The sequence below is a fragment of the Urocitellus parryii genome, chromosome 8 (genome assembly GCF_045843805.1).
Source record: "Urocitellus parryii isolate mUroPar1 chromosome 8, mUroPar1.hap1, whole genome shotgun sequence".
In the NCBI taxonomy this organism is placed as follows: Eukaryota; Metazoa; Chordata; class Mammalia; order Rodentia; family Sciuridae; genus Urocitellus; species Urocitellus parryii.
In genome coordinates, this window is record NC_135538.1 from 121,231,061 (window position 1) to 121,249,073 (window position 18,013).

Below are 18,013 nucleotides of genomic sequence, written 5' to 3' on the forward strand. Positions count from 1 at the left end.
GAGGCTCCCAGGCACTGGCCCAGCCAGCAGACACCTTAGGACAAAAGTGCAATGTGCTCCATTTCTAATTCTCGATTTCTGGATCCAGGCTTCGTAAACCTTTAGGGCTTTCCTAGGCTGTCCACACCTTCAACCATTTCCTTCAAGTATGTGCTTTTCCCCTCAGTTTTCCAGTTGTGGTCCATGGGAAGTGTCCTTAGAGTAATTGGCAGTTGCTGGAAACCAAAGAACAATTTTATGTGTCAGTGTCATATATCAAGGAGGAAAACCATAGGTACCAATAAATGGCCACTTAAGCAAGTGTAACTTGGAATAAAAACAAAAGGTTCCATATCATCTGCATAGGCCCTAATTAAAATATGTCAACAAATAATGACTTGAATATTGCATATTTAACATAGATGATGATCCTGATAAATAAACATGGGAGGAAAGAAACATTTGAACATAAAATTGAAAAACACATGCACAGTACGTGTGGGAAGTTGGGGCAGTGAGTGGCAGTGTGAGGTGGGCTTGTGCCAAGGTGCAGGTGCAGCAGGGGTGGCCTGTGTTACACAAGGGCATGAAGACTGGGTGGCAGTGGGGTGTCGGTGACCTTCTGGAGAGGCCCTTGCATGTTGTAGCTAGAATACCAGAATGACAATTTTGCTAAAAACAGAATTAATCTGATCACAGCAGAGCTCACCAGCCCATCACTGCTCAGTATAAACCAGAGAGCTCTGGATTGTGCATCTCATGTTGTTTACATGAGACTCAAAAAGAAGAAAAGGTCTTCCTTGGAGGCTGTAGTTGAATTTTTGTGTCTTTGCCATCTTCAAATTCTTGCCATGCAATCTCTGAAAAAAAGGAAGCTGTCTGTTCAGGATGCCCCACAGGACTTCCTCCTGGCTCGCCTCATCTCTGCCAGAATACAGAGCAGTTGGGCTTAAAGGCCTTGCCTCAGCTGTTATAAAGAACACTGCAAATTCCTCAGAATTTGAAGCCAGTATGTTCATTCAACATCATCCACAAAATGCCACAGACTCTGGGTCTCATCATCACATATGCTAGATGAATGTAGTAAATTAAATAGTTGTGGGAGACCAACCTTACACGTGACTGAGTCACACTCTCCAGCTGGGTGCTGAGGTGCACAGTCACAGAAATGTGGCAGAGCTTTCCCCACCCTTCTTGGGTGCGAGGGTTGGTGTCTCATGCATGGGTGTGTCTTGCTACAGCCCCATGAGTGAAGCTATGCTCACCAGTTCCTTTGTAATATAACCCCTTGCCCTGTTTAGGATAGACTCTTCCATGGAAGTGCCTTGTGTGTGTCCCCTTCTCTTACTGTGCCCTTGGGTGTTGCCTACCCAGGTGTCACTGTCAACCTGCTGACCATGGACATCATGAAGATAGACTCAGCCCCCTGAAACCTGACCCCTTACCTCATTTGAATAGTTTCTCCTCAATAAAAGGGGTCAGCGGGTGCTCTTGCTCTCTCTCTTCCTGCGGACCCTAAGGTCAGAGGACCAGTCACAGTGACCCCAAAGAAAAAGGTATTTGCATCTCTTGTGTGCAGCCCAGTCAGCCCCATTTAACTGGAGTGACCCCTGAGGCTTTTAGTTGCTAACCGAAACCCGGCAAATAGTGGAACTTTTTGTTTATTGAGGCAAAGCTGGGAATCAAAAAAGGGCCTCACATGTGTAGGAAAGTTCTCTACTACTGAGGTTGTGGCATTTTAAATTCAGGTATTTCAAGGAAATGGAAAGGATCCCAAGAGTTTATGACATCATTATACCAAATACAGAGACATGGTGACAAGCTTTGGTTGAAGCACTTAGTACTTAGACAGACAGTGAAATCATTACTGGACTTGAACATATACAGATAAATTCACAGGAATCAGAGGGCTTTTTATTTCTATCATGAGAATGGTGACTTCTTTGCAATATATTATGGTAAGAATAAATCTATTAAACATTAAAAAAATGACAATCCTTGTTTTCATGCTGGTCACATGGTTACAGTTCATTTGCTCTGCTCCCTGATCTGTGCTCTCTTTGCCTTGAGCAAACATTTCAGCTGGTCATACTTCTTCACCTGGTGGGTGAAGAACCTTGCCCCAGTCCTGTAACTCAGTACAACCTGGTTGGCACTGTAATGACTTAGTCAAAAGGCCCTTCCACCCTCCTTCCAAGTCAACTGCATCAGGATGGTAGAGAGCATGGTTAATATGTGTGACTTCAGGAACATTGGACCATTGTCTCAATTTGGGGGCTGTGAATTGAGTTCCTTGATACATAACAATGGTGTAGAACACCATGGTGGTGGAGAGGGCATTCTGTAAGCCCTCAGATGGTCATTTTGCCAAACATATTGCATATAGGAAGGGAAAATCCAAATATGAATCAACTGTCTATGTTCTCGTAAGAAGAAAACACTGATCCTTCTAATACGGTAGATGTCCAGCATAATCCAATTGCTACCAGAGAACTGGTGATATTTGTGTCATTTTGGGATCTCAGGGTTGTCACTGCTGCTAGCACATTGGACATTGCCACATGGTCCTTGGTAAGTGGAAGTCCTTGTTACTAAGCTCATGCATAACCTTCACCCATGGCACAATGGCCAGATTTTGCACAAACCCACTGGACAATGGCAAGAATGACTGGGGAAAGAGGCAGGTTGGATTATGCAAAATAATTCACCCTATCCTCTTGATGATTATAATCTTCCATGTGAATTCAGCCATTGCCCCAGATTCCCTTGCCCAGGAATTACTACAATGTCCCTTCCAAGCCTTTACCTATCCAACTAATCTGTTGGCTATATCTCATGGACTGATATGTATTAGATATATGCTCATCACTCCCTCCAAGCAAAGAAAACAACCAGTTTCACTGCTTCAAGTTCTGCCCACTGGAGATATTCCTTCAGCAGTGTCATTCCAGGATGTCCCAAGAAGGGACTGTATGATGGCAGCTGTCCACTTTTGCATGGTACCTGAATATCATGCAGAAACATCTGTAAACCAGACAGATTTCACTTATGCTTTCAACTGGTCATCAGGAAATGAGTCTCAAATTAAAGGCTGGGACAGGAGATAGTATAACAGGAATGAAGACTATTGACCTGGGGCCACTTCTACATGTAACTGACTTTAACCTTGAGGGCCTGCTCGGTCTGAGCAAATGCATACCACTAGCATTTGATGATGGAGTGCTAGTGTGCACGCATAACTTTAAGACTTGGTGGTTGAGAGAGCACACAATTCAGGCTGGGCAGCTCTGATGGAGAGTACTTATCTGTGGGGGATGGAGGGCTTTGCTCCAAAGTCATCAGGAGCCTATGCTGCAATTTACCTATGGGAGCTTCCAGAGGCTCCAAATAGCAGCTATCCATGCTACTTCCCCAGCAGCCTACACTGTCAGAGTCTTCCCTTATTTTGGGCCCCACTCAGAAACAGGAGCTTTTCAGGTCACTGCATAAATGGCCCAGAGTAGCACTGCCAAATGAGGAATATGCTGCCTCCAAAATCTAAAGAGGCCCACTGGGCATTGTGCCTACTTATTGGTCATAGGAGGGGCCAGATGCAACACCCTCTCCTTCACTTCAGGAGGCACTCTGGACATGTCTCACAGCATTGGGCTCTCCCAATGTCACTGAGGTAGAAGGCCCCAGGTTTTTATCAGTTGTATTATCACCTTCTAACATGAAAATCTCTGCTGAAACTTTCAATGCAGTTGTATTTCACATTCACTGGGTCCAATCTGTCGAAATAACATCATCACTGTAATGGACAAATGTGATGTCTCCAAGGAGAGAAAGGCAATCAAGACCATTAGGATTTATATTTTGAAACTGGCCGAGGCAGGCTGGGGTTGTGGCTCAGTGGTAGCAAGCTCACCTAGCACATGCAAGGCCCTGGGTTCTATCCTCAATACCACATAAAAATAAATAGAAAATAAAATAAAGGTATTGTTTAAAAAAAAAACTGGCTGAGGATTTGGTATACCCTGGAGCAAGACATGGTGTGTGTCCTTTTCACCAAGGCGGTGCTGAAAAGAAAGAAGGAAACTCCTCCTCTATCATAGCCTAAGCCAAGGCAAGGACCACCGAGAAGGCTGTGTGGAAAGGCATGTGTGCACACGATCCAGAAGTTGTGTAATTCCATGTCACCATCACCATCATCATCAGGTTCATTCCTCAGTACAAAAAAAAAAAAAAAGTAGAGGAAGAATAAGATTAACCTGTCACACCTACCTTATGGGGGGGGGGACCAAAGAACGCTGCCTGACACTCAGGAGGCAGCCCCCAAATCCTGAGAAGATTGCCTCAGAGAACTTAGTTGGACCATGATACCATCATCAAACTCCCTCTGACCACTGAGTCTGCCATGAGGAAAACCAAAAAGAACGATAACACACTTGTGCTCATTGTGGATGTCAAGGCCAAAAAGCGTCATACATGTGGGCACACACTAGTAATCCCAGCCACTCAGAAGGTTGAGGAAGCAAGATCACAAATTTGAGAGCAGCCAGGGCTACTTAGACCCTGTCTCAAAATAAAATAAAAAGGGCTGGGACATAGCTCAGCACTAGAGCACTTCCCAAGCATATAGATGGTCCTTGAGTTCAGTTCCAACTCTTCCAAATATATATGTATATTTTTAAGTCCCTCCAGGTGGCATTAATCTCTGCTATCCATCCAAAAACAAGAACGACCAACCAACCAACAGCAACAACAACAAATGGGGTGGGGGGCAGAAGGACCAGATTATACAGCTCTGAAGAAGCTCTATGACATTGACCTAGACAAGGTCAATATCCTGACCAGGCCTGAGGGGGGAAAAAGTCATATGTTCACCCGGTTCATGAATATGATGCTTTAGATACTACGAATAAAATTAGGATCATCTAAACTTTAGCAACCTGACAATTCTAAATATATGTATATTTATATGTAAAGAAAATTAAAACACTGATCATTTATTTCTGGTCTTCAGAGCTGGTGGACCTCTTGAACACTAATGGAGGAAAAGACGTTGAGCAGCACATCAGGTACCAGGGTGCGTGTTACTTTGCTTGAACAATAAAACTTCGTCTAACACAGCAGTTACAATTGGAGTCACCACCTGGATAAGTTTACAGCAATCACCATGGTCCTCCACTTTCTGCACAGGCCAAACAGGTGGGCTGAATGGGGTAATTTTTAAGTCATTAATCTCTGCCATCCATCCAGGAGTGCAGTATTATTTGCCTAGGAGGAGGTAGTTCTAGTGGCTTCTGCTTGGTCTCCCTATCACAAAGCACCCACAGAAACCACCCTGGAGACCATGCCTGTTGCTGAGGTGGCTTTTTCTAATTGGCAACTGTGCGAGTACCACAGGGTAGGTTTAGGAACTCCGTGTCAAACATGGAGACAAACATGTCATTTTCACAGACGCTTTCATGCTGTCCCTTCCCGGAAGATAAAGGAAAGCACAGACCAGATATATGTCATATTTAATAGCATTTAAAAATGTGGAGTGTAAACCTATCCAGATAGGAGGTAAGACAGAGTGTCACAGAGGGCTTGAAGGGCCCTTCATAGTCAAGGAAAGCCAATATTTGAGGTTTCTTGGGAGGAGACAGAACAAGGACCACTACAAATAAATCTCACTTGTTAAAATATCATAATTTATATAAATGATGTTAAAACATAATGAAATATTGAGGCTACCTAGTACAGTAGAGCTGTACTAGGCTGTAGTAAGCCCCCCACATATGCTCCCCAGCGCCAACAGTAAACATGTGGTTCCACATGGTAGAGATGAGGTAACCAAGGCACCAAGAGGGAAAGTGCTGGTCAGTGCAGGGCTGCCCCCTCTGTACTTCCTAAGAAGCCCCAGGAGCTCTCAGCAGAGGCTGACACCCCAGCTGTGTGGATCCAGTGTGGTCACTTGGTGCCCTCTGCTGCTGATCCAGGACTTTTAAGCTCACGAGTTCTGGGGAAGGAGGGAAACAAGTCAGTGTTCAATTGGTCATAGAATATTGCTCTACGCCATTGGGATCTCTGTCTCCTCAGTTCAAATCAGATTTGGCCCTTCTCTGAGGGAAGTAAATGCCCTGACTTTTTCTCCCTCCATCCCATTTTCCTGCCCTCATCAGGCTCCTCTGCATCTCCATCAACAGTGTCACCTGTCTCTGTTTCCACCACAGAAGGGAGTGAAAGGGCTGCAGGATTCCAGGTCAAGACAAGGAAATGAAGCCCAGTGCCCCCTCCTCCAGAGACAGTAGTGGCCTCCCAGAGAGAGCAGCTCCTGCTCCCACCACACTGGGCACCAGGCTCACACACAACCTTTCTTCCCCTTAGTTCCCAGGCCTCCTCCCCTGCAGAGGCAGGTGCTGACCCAGCAGGGCCTGCCCCATCTGCGGCTCAGCATCCCTCTCTCCCTGAGCCAGCAGCTCCTAACTGGAAAGTCCACCAGGAAGCCCAGGGGCACCAGCACACAGACCCAGCCTGGACAAACACATGTGCCACATGATCTGCTGCTCCCCTGCCTACAACAGCCCATGAGGAGGACACTCAGGATCACTGACCCTCTGCACCTGCCCAGGCTCTCAATCTGCACTTTTGCTTCCTCCTACTGGTGTGATCTTCCTTTTTCCTGAGGCTTCCCTGGACTCAATACCTCCACTCCATCAAGGACTCACATAGGCCACAACCCTAACAGGTCACATGGGTCTTCTTCCCAAAGCAGATTAGCAGGTTTCCTGAGATCCAGCAGTGTGGATTGTTGGCCTGCCCTCTGCACCCTGGGATTGCCATGGCCATACTCCAGGTCTCCCACCAGGGGCTCTCCTATAGAGTGATCTCAAGTGTCACATTACTGCACAGTACCGCACGGGCACTGGAGAACTGCTATTCACATCATAGAGCTGAAACTGGGAACATCCTGAGAGTCAACATTTAAAGTAGAAATTTGCACAAATAAACAACAGGCCTTTCCCACTCTTTTCTTGGGCACAGCCCTAGTGATATTCCAAGCAAACATTTCTGACCAGAGGAAAGTAGAACTTACATTCCCCTTGCTCCCCCTGCTGGAGAGGCCACAGGTGAGAGCAGCAGAGAGTGCACAGTTGCCTGGCCTACTAGTGGAGTCACCTGGAGGGACCCTGCTGTGGGGCAGTCTGCCCTAGCCTGTGGGGACCAACACCCCTAGGGGCTACCTGGGAAAATTCCTGACATCAGAGAAAATGAATAACCACAGCTGCCCCCAAATGGACTGGTCTCTTTCTCCAGATGGTCACGGTCATCAGCTATTCTCCTGTCCATGTCATCTGTAAGGCCACTAGGAGGAAGAGCTGTGTGGTGGGGACTGGGAGGCCTGAGTGACCCAGAGGACATATTGAGGAGGCAGCTCCTGAGGGGGGGTGGAGGTGCTGCACACAGAACAAAGGAGGCGCCTGTGCTGCAGAGCCCCTGGCCTGCTGTATACGGGCCTCCCAGGGCTTGCACTGGTGGGACTCTGGCAATGTCAATCTTTTTCTTGTTTGCTTCTGACACCTGGAGAGGCTGGCAGAGAGCAAGGCAGACAGGAAGGGACCACAGGCATCAATGCTCATGGGATTCTTCTATTTCTAAGCACCCAAAGATCATGACTCATTTATTCTGTGTCCCCCGGAGGCCATGATAATCTAGCACACACCAATCAGCCCACCATTCCCAACACAGTCCCATGGACAAGCCAGAAGAGCCTGAGAGAGAGACAAGGACAGAGCAGGAGCCACGGCACCAATGCTGCACACTCCTCACCCTGCAGCCAGAAGAGGCTACCGCTGGACAGTGAAGGAGTTGACAGCCCTGGCTTTGGGCAGCACTAAGGGGTGTAGCTGGAGGCTTGGCTTCCATCCCCTCACAGATACACAGACCTCCATCCTCTCTTCCAAAGGCTGCTCAACTCCACGGCTCTCTGAGCAGCAGGAGGCATGAGGGCCCTACATCCCAGACAGGCCCTGCCATCTTCAGCCACTGAATGATTTTCTCACCTGAACCCTCTTCAGCTGATGTCCTCCTCTTCTTGCAGGAAGGAATACAAGAAAATAATCCCAGCAGTAACAGTGCATACCACCACAAAGGTGGCCATTGGCTCTCCAGCAGCAGTGCAGTCCCTGAAAGCAGGCTTGTTACACTCTGGGTACCACAGTCTCAAGGCTTCTCCCCTCTCACCACCCAGGGTCACTGACTCACCTGGTTGGGAACTCCAGCAGGAATGCCCAGGCTCACCACAGGACACAAGGCCAGTGCTGTTGTTCCCTCTTGAAAAACCAGCCTCTATCTCAGAGCAAAGCCTGTCCAAGGAAGGGACATCACCTTTGTCTTTGGAAAAACCCACAGAGCATTCCTAGGCACATTCCCACCCTGCTAAGTTGTTTATCTACAAATAACAGGAGAGATCTGCTGCGCCAGGTGTCCCTGACTCAGTCAGGCTAGGTGGGGATCCATAGCAGCCCCCTAGCAGCCACCAATCAGCATGAGACAGGGAAATACCTGGGATGCCAGATAACCCTCCCAGTAGTTTATGGTGATTGATAACAAGTTGGGAAACCTTGTAGTTCAGCACGAACACCCCTCTTGGCTTAAACCAATCAGTTCAAATGAATACCCCTTTTGTACTGACCAATCACCCCTACCCAACTTGTTCCCGCCAGTGAATGTGCTAATCATGTTTTAGAGTTATTATTTGATTTTCCCGTGGTATGTGATGATTTGCTATGATGTATATGAAGTCCCTGCCCTCTCCAAAGAATGTATAAAACTGCTGAAAACCCTGGGCTCGGGGCCTCTCAGCGTCACCAGTTGCTGTGTGTGTGCGCAGAGGACTGAGCTAGCTGGCAATAAACACCTCTTTGCTGCTTACATAGATCTTGGGTCTCTGGTGGTCTTTGGGGGTCCCGAATTCGAGCATAACACTCTGTATCCCACATAGCAGCAGAACCTCTGCTCTTGTCCTTGGGGAATCCTAATGGACACCCAGGTCTGGTAGGTCCCATTCACATAGGGAAAAACACCCCAAGACTGCTGGGTGTCCTGGCTCAGGGGTTCCCCATCCTGAAGCCAGGTCACAGAGATATTCTGGGGATAGAAGCCAAAAGCCCAACATGTCATGTTGATGGTGTCCTCCAGGGCCTCACCACAGGTCACATTTACTGCTGGGGACACTAGAGAAGAAAGGGCAAAGTTAGTCAGGCATGTGACCAAAGTCGTTCCCCTCTAAGGGATGGAACAGGGCTGGTCTTCTCCACTCTTCTGACTATTGTCAAAGTCCTCATTGAGCTCAGATCCTGAAAGTCTGTTCTCAGCCTGGGGCCTGAGTCCTCTAACTAGCAGGAGCATGGGCCTCAGGCTTGTGGCCTCGCATTCTCACTTCCACATATTGAAGTTGAGGAGAGACTGTTTCAAGAACTCCTGGTTTTTGAGGTCCAGAAGGGCATTTTGGGGAGGTCCAGGGTTGTGGAGCCAGATTGGAGCTCTCTATATTAGCAAGCTGGCAGGCACTTAGGCAGGGGGGGGCTCACTAGTGTCTGGGCACATACAACCTCTTGTCTCTGTCTAGTGGTGTAACAGGACAGGAAAACCACAACTGACCACACAAAAGCTCACACAAGTTCCCCTGGGCAGAGGCTCCAGAGGAGAGATAGGAGCCCTTCCAGGAGACTTGATATCTCCTGAGTCTTCCACAAAGCTCTCCCTGCACATGGGCCTGGTAAACCTTGCTTTGAATGCCATCTGCATCCCAGGAATTCTTGACTTCCATTGCCACGGTCTGAGCTGATGATGGTTCTACTTTCCAGCTGAGTGTCTCTGGGTGATAGGAGAGGAAGGGCTCCCCATCATAGTGGAAATTCCAGAAGCCCCTGGTGTGGTTGTCCTCTTCAATCTTGCAACCCCAAGTCTCCTGGAGGGAATGAGACCCTGCCCCCACCCACCAGTCACTTCTCCATCCCCTGGCCCTTATGCCTCCCTACCCACCAAGTAGAAACTCCAGCCCACAGAAGACCCCCAAAGTAATTCTCCTCAATATCCCATGTGCTGAGCTGCATGGAGCCCATTTCTTGCCCTCCCCAGTCAACTGCAGTGAAAAGAGACAGGACCCTGCTCTTTGCCACCAGTCTCCCAGGAGAAAGCTCATGTCACCCTTGCTCCCACCCACACTCACCTCCTTTGTTCTCCTGCTGGGCATTGATTTCTGCCAGGGTTGCTTTTAGATTATTGCTGTGCTCTATCAACTCCCAGATCTCTGTGTCCCAGCTCTCAGTTCCCAAAGGTTTTTCTGCCCATAGCTCCTGAGGCTTTGCACTTTCTTTATCGTGACTATCATAGGAAAGGAAGAGCTGATGGTCCCAATAACAATCAGCAAAAAACCTTGATTGCACTGATCCACCTCGGGACCTCACTGTGAGGTTATAGTGAAGACTGTGGGTCCCTGTGGAAGAGGAAACAGCTGATGACCCTTCTACCTGTGAACAAGTGCTCACCAATGCTCACCACAAAGGCTCTGCTGTCCTGAGCACCTGAGGAGGCAGCAAACACACAGACAAAGGGACAGAAGAAAGATTTCCAATGCAATGAAGACAGGAAAGTAGAGAGGAAGGAGAGGGAAGTGAGGAACGGAGAAAAGGGAAATGGAGAGGGGCAGCATGTAGGCCAGGGCACAAGACAAGGCCACAGACTTGTTTAGGGTATAAGGAGTGTTTGAAATGAGAGGCTGGAGCCGGGTGCTGTGGCACACAACTGTAACTCCAGAGGCTTGGGAGGCTGAGGCAGGAGGATCGAAAGTCAAAAACCAGCCTCAGCAAAAGTGAGGCACTAAGCAACACAATGAAATCCTGTCTATAATTAAAACACACAAAAAAGTCTGAGGACATGGCTCAGTGGTGGAATGCCCCTGAGTTCAATCCCTGGAGAGAGAGAGAGAGAGAGAGAGAGAGAAAGAGAGAGAGAGAGAGAGAGAGAGAGAGAGAGAGAGAGAGAGAAAGAAAGAAAGAAAGAAAGAAAGGAAGGAAGGAAGGAAGGAAGGAAGGAAGGAAGGAAGGAAGGAAGGAAGGAAGGAAGGAAGGAAGGAAGGAAAAGAAAAGAAAAGAAAAGAAAAGAAAAGAAAAGAAAAGAAAAGAAAAGAAAAGAAAAGAAAAGAAAAGAAAAGAAAAGAAAAAATAATGGAGAGTGTGGCAGGGATGGCCCAGGAGGGAAGGAGGACCCATGACCACTGGTATTCAGCCCAGGCAGGGCAGGGGCCCAGAGGGGTGTGCTGCCTCTGCACAGACTTCTCACAGATAAGGTGGGGCAGGCAGGAATGGCAGTGGGAGGGAGGGTTGTAGCCCCAAAAGTGTTGAGTGCTGTTGTACCCTAAAGGAATGTAAAGCTGTGGGCTGGGTCCTAATCAGCATCTTGAAGCTCCAGATTGAGAGAGCCTGCTAGCATCTCCTGGGACTCCACAGGTCGCAGTTTCCAAAGACCTGATACATCTTTTCAATAGATGGCACTAGAAAAAAATGGATTTCCAAATGCAAACAACAAAGTTGGATAATTTACTTACTCACATACAGATATTTACTCAGAACTGGGGATGTAGCTCAATGATAGAGTGCTTGCCTACAATGTGCAAGTGCCTGGGTTCAATACTTAAGAGTGTGTGTGTGTACACACACACACACACAAACTCAAAATGAAAAGTAAACTATAAAACCAAATAGTCTTAGAAGAAAACACATTGGCAGCTGGATGTGGTGATGAATGCCTATAATCCTAGCCACTCAGGAAACTGAGGCAGAAGAATGCTAGTTCCAGGCCAAACTGACAACTTAGTGAGACCTTGTCTCAAAATAAGATATTGAAAAGTCCTGGGGGTAGCTCAGAGGTAGATGGCTTACTGGCATGTGAGAGATCCTGGGTTCAACTCTCACTTTCACACATATATATATATACACACACACACACACACACACACACACACACATATATATATATATATATATATATATATATATACACACATACATTTCATATAAATATAGATAGATAGATACACATACATATACACACACACAAACACACACATAATGAAAAATGTGTTTGCAATAATCTTCACAACAAAGGATTTGACCACATTTTCAATGATGTGACACAAAAATCACAGACACTATAGAAAAATAATTAATAAATTGGACTCATCCAAATTAAAAACATACAAACGTCAATATATCAAAGGATATGCACAGAAATGATGACCTGCAGGATGGGCAAAGATATTTGCAAGTCACATATCTAATAAGAGGTGAACATTCAGAACATATGAAGAACTCCCGAGCTTAGATTAGCTCAATTGTGGGGCACTTGACTAGCCATGTGCAATGTCTGAGATTGATCCCAGCTCCACATACAAGCAAACAAAAAAGAATCTCAACAACTCAACCATATAAAATATTTCAACCTATTCAGAACTGGCAAAGGCCAGTTACCTAAGGAGTTATACAAATAGCCAATGAGCACTTGAAGAGGTACTCAACATTAGCAGTCATTAGGGAAATGAAAATAAAAGCACAATAAGATTCCACTTTGGACCCATGAGGATGGCTACTGCTTAGAAAAACAGAATGCAGAACAAACAAGTTCCTAAGTACATAGAAAACTGCAGCACGGGGGTGCACTGCTTCCTATATATACAATGGAGAAGCTGTTATGAAAATTGGATGGTGGTTCCTCCAAATGCTCAAAGGATACTTTCTAAATGATCCAGTAATTCTATTTCTGGATATAAACACAAAAGTAGTGAAGGCAGGTAAGTGCAGAGATATTTGTAGGTGCAAATTTATAGCAGCATTGTTTCCAAAAGCCAAAAGATAGAAGTAACCCCAGTATCTATCAACTGAGGAGCATCTAATCAAAATATGGTTTTTATGCAGAATCGAAATTATTCAGCATTAAAAACAAAGGACATTCTGACAAGTGCTACACCAAGGATGATCATGAGGACATTATGCTAAGTGAAGAAGACAGTCATGAAAGGACAAATTCTGAATGACTGCACTTGTATGAGGCACTTAGGGAGCCAAATTCATAGAGACAGAATGTAGAATGCTGCAGAACAGGGACTGAGGTGGGGAGGATGGATGCTTACTGTTTAATGGGTACAAAGTTTCAGTTTCTACAAAAATGTGAACACACTAAATGCCACTGAATTGTACACTTAAAATGGTTCAAATTTTAAACTCTACATTATGTCTATTTTACCACAGTTAAACACCAAACAGAAATCAGGGCAGTGTACTACAGATTAATGTAGAATCAGAAAGAAGAAGGAGGTGTAGGCCTGAAAAGAGAGAATCAAGGCAGGTGGACAAGTTGCACAACCTGGGGAAAGCCTTCAGAATGGGAGGGGGTGGTGGGAGCTGGTCACACCCCAAAAAAGCACCAGGTTAGAAAACCATTGTGGGTGGTTGAGGGGTTGCTCAGTGGGTGAGGGGGGGGGGGCATGGTTGAGGTCTTGGGTCCAATGACCAGAACAAAGAAACGAATAACCAAACAAAAACACTCCAGGAGGAAGCTGGTGCTGGGAGAGGACAGAGTAAGGGAACAGCAGGAGCAACTGAGTAGCAAAACACAGAGTTTGGATACATAGTGAAGGGAGCCAAAGTCCTCTGAGGTAAAGGAACCAGAAGAAGGGGGAAGGTCAAGAGGTAGGTGGACCAAGAGCCTTCTTCTGGTATGATGGGGAGGGGAGATAAGAAGGGCAAAGAGATTAGTGATCTGGGCAAGGAATGACCTGGAGTATGCGGGATGAACATGGCATACAGGTGACCCTAGGAGAACTTGGGTTAGGGTGAGGACAGGGGTGTTGTTTTGGATGAAGGCAGATGAGAGTGGCTATAGTGATTGCAAAGTTCCCACCAGAGGGGGCTTGTGACAGATGGAAGTTTGGTGAGGGCTCAGGGTAGCTAGGCAGGCAGTGTGTGCAGGAAAAGGTCCCACAGTGGAGAGATGCAGAGGCATCAAGGAAAGAGAGTAGGGTGGAGTATGGAGGCCTTGAAAGGGTAAGGGTTTAGATGAAAGCAGTCTAAGGTCCATCAAGAAGGAGATGCCTACACTATAGGGAGAAAGAGGATGCAGGGCTGAGAAGAGCAGGGAGGTCAAGGTGCCCTGCACTATGCTTAAGGCAAACGTCAGCACCAAGATTTTCAGGGGACTCTGAGCAGTGGGGAAGAAGAGAAGACCCAAGGACAGAAGGCTCCACCAGAAACTTAGGGTCATCAGGCTGGGAGTGTAGCTCAGTGGCAGAGCACTTCCCTGGCATGCTTGAGGTCATGGGTTTAATCTCAGCACCACAAAAAAGAAAAAGGAAAAGGAAAGAGCAAAAACAGTTAGGTTTCTCAAAATTCTAATTTCATTCTACATAGAAATGGGAAAATGTTTTCTAAAATTCACAGGGAACCATAAAAGACCCAGCTATGGTTTAGATAGGAGGTGTCTCCCAAAAGCTCATGTGGAAGATAATGCAAGAAAGTTTAGAGGTGAGATGATTGGGTTATGAGAGTCTTAACATAATCAGCGTATTAATTCCCAGAAGGTGTTAACAGGGTGGTAACTGAAGCAGGTAGAGTGCCACTGGTGGAGGTGGGTCATTGGGAACATTTGTCCTTGTTGGGTGGAACTCACTCTCTCTGCTCCCTGGTACCATGTCCTGAGCTGCTTTCCTTTACCTCAATCAGCTGCATGATATCCTGCCTTTCCTTGGGCCCTGTGGAATGGAGCCAGTGATCTATGGAGGAGACCTCTGAAACCATGAGCTCAAAATAAACTTTTCCTCTTATAAAATTGTTCTGGTCTAGTCTTTTGTTCACAGTAGCAAAAAAAAAAAAATTGCTGACTAAAAGAGACCCCCCCAAAAAACAAAGCAATATTGACCAAAAAGGACAATGCCAGATTTCAGCATAGATTACAAAATTACAGTAATAAAACAGCATGGTATCAGCAACAAAACAAATGCTATGACCAATAGAAAAGAACTCAGAAATAAACCCACACATGTATAGTGCATGGATTTTTGACAAAGGTGCCAAGTATACAATATGGGAGATGGGTATCTCAAAAAAAAAAACTGTTGAGAAACTAAGATATTCACAAACATAAGAATGAAAATAGACCCTTATATAAGAATAAAACTCAAAATGCATTGAAGATTTAAATGTAAGACCTCAAGCAGGGGGTGATAGAGCTGGCCCATAGTTCCAGTTACCCAAGAGGTTGATGCAAGAAGACCACATGAGTTCAAGACCAGCCTGCACAGAAGAGCAACAAATCTTCCAAAAAAAATCCTACTTGAAAGTATGAAATTTACAGAAGAAAACACAGGAGCAAAGTCCCTGACATGGGTCAGGACAGAACTTTCTCAGCTAAAATCCTCAAAGCACAGGCCACCAGAGCAAAAATAGAACAATTGGCTAGCTTTCAACTAAAATTCTTTTTCAGAGCACAGAAAACGAGGGTGAAGAGACAACTCACACATTGGGAGAGTATTTACAAATCATACTTCAGACAAGGGGTGACTATACAAAATATACAAGGTTTTCAAACTTCCCAAATAACAAGCTAAATAACCCAACATAAAAAATGGCCAAAGAAGAAACATTCAACATGGTGTATTAGAGGATGTCTGCATTTCCAGTTGCTCTGTGGTTTGGGATTCAAGCAGGTGAGGTGGGTGAAAGAGGAAATTCACTGAAATTCAATGGACAGTCAGAGGCTCTTAGAGGCTTAGAAATTCAGGTGCATTAAACATAGTAGGAGACATACATTGAAACTAAGCTGGTTGTTGGGTGGTGCTAGTTCACCACAGAGGAGAGGGATGACAAAAACACAGAGAAAATCACATTTGGCACAGAATAATATGGAGATCAGAAAAACTTATGTATTCAGCTGATCCAGAGGTTTGCAAGGTGGATGGGTATTTGAAAAGAGCTCTGTGTTTCTCAACTGGCAAGCAGACAGCTAAGGTGGGAACCATTTTGAGGAGGTCAAGCTACATCTTGCTGCTGTCAGAGCCCAGGAGATCCTAACAACTATCACCATAAGGTCACAACAAGCACCTATGGCGTGGACTAGATTGCACCTAGAACAATTAGTGAAACAGGCATAGAGAGTACTTTGCTCAGGGGGACTAAAGTCAGAGAAAGGGCAACTCAATGTCCCATTGAGTCTGATGGCTCACATGACCTCCCTAAAAAGGGTTGGGAATCTGAACAGGAGGGCATGAGCACACTCAGGGACTAACCCTGGGAAGGCCATATTTGTGGGCAGCTGAGTGTGTGACACCTGTGCAGGGTTGGCTCTCCTGCCCCACAAGTAGAGTTCTTGGGAGGCTCCAGAGATCCAGACTCCCAGCAGAGATCTGCATCTGCCTGGCCATAGAAGTGTGTTGTTCTAATCTCTCCAGAGAAGATACCACTCAACCAAGTTCCCAAGGCCTGAACAGACACAAGCCACAACCACCAGTTGGAACTCGGTAGCAGCCTCACCCTGGGAGTGCATCAGTCTGGTCTGTTGGAGAAAACTCCAGTCAACAGTCCTTCCCATTCCACCACCCCTTACACTGGGAAGAATCTGAGAGCTATTTCAACCAGCTTCAATTTTAGACCACTCCTGCTGGCAATTTTGTGAGCAATATAAAAAGAGGAGGGGTTAACAACTCCCAGAGCTTGGTCTCTCTCTTCATATAGCTGAAGAAGAAATGGAAAGAGGGACAGTTGGACAAAGGCAGTGACCATCATACTCATCAGCAGTTTTGACTACCTCAGTAGAGAAATTCTTTTCTTTTTCTTTCTTTCTTTCTTTCTTTCTTTGTGATTGGCAGAGGTGGGGGGTACTGGGGATTGAACACAGGGGCAGTCAACCACTGAGCCACATCCCCAGCCCTATTTTGTATTTTATGTAGAGACAAGGTCTCCCTTACTTGCTTAGGGCCCCACTTGCTGAGGTTGGCTTTGAACTCAGGAACTTACTGCCCCAGCCTCCCAAGCCAATGGAGTTACAGTTGTGCACTACACTGCCTGTCTAATTTTTCATTAAGAACGATTTTATTTTGGTGGTCTTGCTGTGCTGATTATTTCATGTATGCATATACCCATTCATATTTGTTTCCTTTTTGTCTCATTTTAGAATTTTTTCAACAATAGTTATTTTCTCTCATCTTTTAGGTGTTAGGGTTGCTTTTTATTTAGGTATTGTTTGTTTTTGTTTGTTTATGCCTCTTGTTTCTCTTTTTCTCCTCTCTTCTCTCACCAACAGCCAAATTTTCCTGTTATCTCTCTCCCTTTACTTTTTTCCCATTTATTTTACTCTTCCTTCTTTACAGCCATCACTTGCTACATCTCTTCTGTATTCCCTCTGTTCACATTTTGAACATTCCAAACTTTCCATTACTATCCTATTAGATTTTCTTCTCTCTTATTGAACAACATTTTCACTATTTTGTAGACTATCTAATTTATAAAACTCCTGCTCACAACATTCATACTGTTGCAATGATTAGTTCTGTGGCTGGCATAGTTGATACTTGTTCATTTTAATGTCAGAACTAGTACATGGATATGTGTGTTATTGTTGTTGGAAATTGCTGACCCAACTATTCCTGTTTTGTGGTAATTAGTGTTGTACATGTGCACCATGTATTGACTTTAATGCTGTCTATTGTTTGTTTCAGTTGTTGAGAATTTTGGTTTCTTTTTTCTGTGAAGTTCTGGGAATCTACAGAGATATTACCATTCACAGGATAGACACTCTACTACTGAAATAAACCCATCCAAGAGATAGCATATCTTAGTGCTGGGCATGCCTCTAATCCTAGGGGCTCGGGAGGCTGAGGAAAGAGGATGGTAAGTTCAAAGACAGCCTCAGCAAAAGTGAGGCACAAAGCAACTCAGTGAGACCCTGTCTCTCAATAAAATACAAAAAAAGGGCTGGGAATGTGTCTCAGTGGCTGAGAGGCCCTGGGTTCAAT